This window comes from Budorcas taxicolor, chromosome 6 (genome assembly GCF_023091745.1).
Source record: "Budorcas taxicolor isolate Tak-1 chromosome 6, Takin1.1, whole genome shotgun sequence".
Taxonomy (NCBI): Eukaryota; Metazoa; Chordata; class Mammalia; order Artiodactyla; family Bovidae; genus Budorcas; species Budorcas taxicolor.
Window position 1 is genome coordinate 13,860,900 of NC_068915.1, and position 5,637 is coordinate 13,866,536.

Sequence of the window (5,637 nt, forward strand, 5' to 3'; positions counted from 1 at the left end):
TTCTTCTTCACTTTCTTCCATCAGGATGGTGTCCTCTGCATATCTGAGGTTATTGATATTTCTCCCTGAAATCTTGATTCCAGCTTGTGTTTCATCCAGTCTGGCATTTCGCATGATATATGCTGCATATAAGTTAAATAAGCAGGGCAAAAATATATAGCCTTGATGTACTCCTTTCCCAATTTGGAACCAGTCTGTTGTTCCACGTCCAGTTCTAACTGTTATTTCTTGACCTGCATACATACTTCTCAGGAGGCAGGTAAGGTGGTCTGGTATTCCCATCTCTTTAAGACTGTTGTGATCCACACAGTCAAAGGCTTTAGTGTAGTCAATAAAGCAGAAGTAGATGTTTTTCTGGAACTCTCTTGCTGTTTTGATGATCCAGCAGATGTTGGCAATTTGATCTCTGGTTCCTCTGCCTTATCTAAGTCCAGCTTGAACATCTGGATGTTCATGGTTTACATATTGTTGAAGCCTGACTTGGAGAATTTTGAGCATTCTTTGCTAGCGTGTGAGATGAGTGCAATTGTGCAGTAGTTTAAACATTGTTTGATATTGCCTTTCTTTGGGATTGGAATGAAAACTGACCTTTTCCAGTCCTGTGGCCACTGCTGAGTCTTCCAAATTTGCTGGCATATTGAGTGCAGCATTTTCACAGCATCATCTTTTAGGATTTGAAATAACTCAACTGGAATTCCATCACCTCCACTTAGCTTTGTTCATAGTGATACTTCCTAAGGCCCACTTGACTTCACATTCGAGGATGTCTGGCTCTAGGTGAGTGATCACACCATCGTGGTGATCTGGTGGTCTTTATTGTACAGTTCTTCCATGTATTCTTGCCACCTTTTCTTAATATCTTCTGCTTCTGTTTGGTCCATACCATTTCTGTCCTTTATTAAGCCCATCTTTGCATGGCATGTTCCCTTGGTATCACTAATTTTCTTGAAGAGATTTCTAGTCTTTCCCATTCTATTGTTTTCCTCTATTTCTTTGTATTGACCACTGAGGAAGGCTTTCTTATGTCTCCTTGCTATTCTTTGGAACTCTGCATTCAGATGCTTATATCTTTCCTTTTTTCCTTTACCTTTCACTTCTCTTCTTTTCTCAGCTATTTGTAAGGCCTCCTCAGACAGCCATTTTGCCTTTTGGCATTTCTGTTTCTTGGGGATGGTCTTGATCCCTGCCTCCTGTACAGTGTCACAAACCTCCATTCATAGTTCTTCAGGCACTCTATCAGATCTAATATCTTGAATCTATGTGTCACTTCCAGTGTATAATCATGAGGGATTTGATTTGATACCTGAATAGTCTAATGGTTTTCCTTACTTTCTTCAATTTAAGTCTGAATTTTATAATAAGGAGTTCATGATCTGAGCCACAGTCATCTCCCAGTCTTTTTTTGCTGACTGTATAGAGCTTCTTCATCTCTGCAGCCATCTTTGGCTGCAAAGAATATAATCAGTCTGATTTTGGTGTGACCATCTGGTGATGTCCATGTGTAGAGTCTTCTCTTGTGTTGTTGGAAGAGAGTGTTTGTTGTGTCCAGTGCATGTTCTTGGCAAAACCCTGTTAGCCTTTACCCTGCTTCATTCTGCACTCCAAGGCCAAATTTGCCTGTTACTTCAGGTATCTCTTGACTTCCTACTTTTGCATTCCAGTCCCCTATAATGAAAAGGACATCTTTTTTTGGATGTTAGTTCTAGAAGGTCTTGTAGGTCTTCATAGAACCATTCAACTTCAGCTTCTTCAGCATTACTGGTTGGGTTATAGACTTGGATTGTGTGATGTTGAATGGTTTGCCTTGGAAACAAGCAGAGATCATTTTGTCGCTTTTGAGATTGCACCCAAGTACTGCATTTCAGACTGTTTTGTTCACTCTGATGGCTACTCCATTTCTTCTATGGGATTCTTGCCCACAGTAGTAGATATAATGGTCACCTGAGTTAAATTCACCCATTCCAGTCCATTATAGTTCACTGATTCCTGAAATGTTGCTCACTCTTGCCATCTCCTGTTTGACCACTTACAGTTTACTTTTTCATGGACCTAACATTCCAGGTTCCTGTGCAATATTGTTCTTTACAGCATTGGACTTCACTTCCATCACCAGTCACATCCACAACTGGGTGTCATTTTGGCTTTTGGCCTGTCTCTTCATTCTTTCTGGTATTATGGTGCTAATCTCATCATTATCTAGTTCTAGGACATTTTCATCTTTTCTTGACAAAGCCCTGTATCCATTAGCAGTCATTCTCCATTCTCTTCCCCCTCCTCCAGCCCCTGACAACCACTAACCTACTCTCTGGCTCTATGTATTTTCTTATTCTGAATATTTGATATAAATGGAATCATATGTAGCTGTTTGTGGGTGGCTTACTTAGAATAGATTTCAAGGTTTATTCACGTGGTAGCATGTATTAACATCAACACTTCTTTCCTTTTAATGGTAGCTTTTAGCATTCTGTTGCGTGGATATAGTATGTTTTGTTTAGCCATTCAGCATTTAATGGGCATTTGAGTTGTTTCCAATTTTTGGCTACTGCGAATGCAACAGTATTCATGCATAAGTTTTTGTTGTGTATACGTTTTCGATTTTTTGGTTGTATATGCTGAAATTTTGTTGTGTATGCTGTTGTGTATGAGTGAAATTGATGATCATATGGTAACTCTATGTTAACATTTTGAGAAACTATCAAACTGTCTTCCAAATGGTACAGACTATCATCTGTACCATTTTGCATTCCCACCAGTGAGGGTTCCAATTTCTCCATATCTTTCCCAACTTTTTATTAGTGTCTTTTTGATGATAGCCATCCTAGTATATATGAGGTGAATAGATCACTGGGATTTTGATATGAATTTCACTAATGACTAATGATATTGAGCTTCTTTTCATGTGCTTATTGGCTATCTGTTTATCTTCTTTGGGAAAATATCTGTTCCTTTTTTTGGCCTATTTTTTAATATTGGTTCATTATTTTTTTAATTGTTGATTTGTAAAAGTTCTTTATATATTCTGGATACAAATGCTTCATCAGATATATGATCTTCAAATATTTTCTCCCATTTTGTGGGCTGTCTCTTACTTCTTTGATGATGTCCTTTGAAGCACAAAGGCTTTACATTTTGATGAAATCCAATTTATTTTTTATTTCATTGGTTGTGCTTTTGATGTCATATCTATGTAACCATTGCCTTTTCCAAAGTCATGATGACTTACTCTCCTCTTTTAGGAGCTTTATGTTTTAGTTCTTATATTTAGATCTATGATCCATTTAGAGTGAATTTTTGTATGTGTATGAGGTAGGATCCTTATATCCAAATTCATTCTTTTGCAGGTGGATATTCAGTTGTCTCATATGTTGAAAAGATATTCTTTCACCATTGAATTATCTTGGCACCAGTGTCAAAAGTCAATTTACTATGAACTTAATAGTTTATTTCTGGGCTGTCAATTCTTTTTCATTGATGTATATTTCTATCCTTCTGCTAGTGCCATATTGTCTTGATTACTATAACTTTGTAGCAAGTCTTGAAATCAGAGAGTGTGAGTCCTCTAACTGTGCTCATTTTCAAGATTGTTTTGACTATTCCAAGGCCTTCACACTTCCATATGAATTTTAGGATAATCTTGCTAATTTCTGCAACAATAACAACAGCAAAAAAGACGGTTAAGAATTCTGAGTTATTTACTGAGGAATATATTGTTATAGGGCTTCCCAGGTGGCGCTAGTGGTAAAGAACCCACCTGCCAATGCAGGAGCCGCAAGAGAGACTGGTTCGATCCTTGAGTTGGGAAGATCCCCTGGAGAAGCTAATGGCAACCCACTCCAGTATTCTTGCCTGGAGAGTTCCATGGACAGAGGAGCCTGGCGAACTACAGTCCAGACTGTCACAAAGAGTTGGACATGAGTGAAGTGACTTAGCTTGCATGCATATATTGTTATAAAAACTAGGCAATGAAGAGACTACAAAAATGAAACCTAGCCATTAATCTTAAAAGACCAACATTCTTGGGGCTTCCTTAGTGGTCCAGTGGTTAAGAATCCACCTTGCAATGCAGGGGACACAGGTTCAACCCCTGGTCGGGGAACTAAGATCCCACATGCTGCAGAACAACTAAGCCTGAGCACGGCAACTAGAGAGTCTGTGAGCCACGGTGTAAGATCCTGCATGATACAATGAAGATCCCATGTGCCATGAAGCCAAATAAATATTTCTTTAAAAAGAACCAAAATTCTAGGAATAATACAAATACATCAGTTATCAACTTACTACCTCTCAGCTCCAAATTTGTTCTTCAGTATATGTCTCTGCGAATGGACAGAATTATTTTTAAGCGCCTCCTCTTTACTGTGAGCATGAGGCTGTGCTTTCTCAGGAGAGGCTGTTGGAGGATGTCTCCTGCTCTTTCCCCTTTTCCAGCTGCTGCATAACGAGTAGCTAGAGTGGGTATAAGATATCTAGTGGAGCTCTGCTTTAGCCACATGCCCAGAATGTGAGGTCACTAGGTGACCTTGTAGCCTCAGCCTCACATGGCAATAAGCTTCCCACAGCACTGCCAGCTTTGATAGAGAAGCTAGTTTTTCACAGGTTTCCTGCCCATAGCATGAGAGCCCTCATTCCCTATACAGTCCCACATATGGATTGCTGGAAGCCTGGAAGTTTTCATTGAGCTATTACTTTCTTCTCCAGCTCCACTGGCCTGCCTGTTCCCAGGGCTCCCATCCCCAGTGCACACTAATTTCTCTGGCTGCTGATTATCCTTGGTTCACACTGTACAAGGATGCCTCCTTCTCTCTCAGTGACCTCAGTCAGCTCTGGCTAAAACAAATCAGTGAACTTTTCTGCTATCCAGTGGCCTGAACTGTCCCTTTTCTTTAGTGAGGTCTGAAGCTTGGGTAGCAGAATCCCTTCCAACTTTGTTCTTCCATTGCTACTGTACCTTGTATAAGAAAACGTATACAGTTTTCTTATACTTCTTCCCATCCTTGGAAGGAAAGCTATGACAAACATAGACAGTGTATTAAAAAGCAGAGATGTTACCTTGCTGACAAAGGTCCATGTAGTCAAAGCTATGGTTTTTCCAGTAGTCATGTATGGATGTGAGAGTTGGACCATAAAGAAGGCTGAGTGCTGAAGAATTCATGCTATCAAACTGTGGTGCTGGAGAAGACTCTTGAGAGTCCCTTAGGCAGCAAGGAGATCAATCCAATCAATCCGAAAGGAAATCAACCCTGAATATTCATTGGAAGGACTGATGCTGAAGCTGAAGCTCCAATACTTTGGCCACCTGATGTGAAGAGCCAACTCAATGGAAAAGACTCTGATGCTGGGAAAGATTGGGGCAGGAGGAGAAGGGGGCAACAGAGGATGAGATGGTTAGATGGTATTATCAACTCAAGGAACAGGAGTTTGAGCAAATTCTGGGAGATAGCAAATGACAGGGAAGCCTGGTCTGCTGAAGGCCATGGGGTCGCAGAGTCAGACATGACTTAAGCACTGAACAGCTACAACAATATACTTATTTATCAGAGTTTAATCATTCTTTATATTACATGTCCTCTGTTTAACCCATTGTGACTGGGCCCACACCAATATAACAATTATCCTTTGCAAGTCAGAATAAAGTAA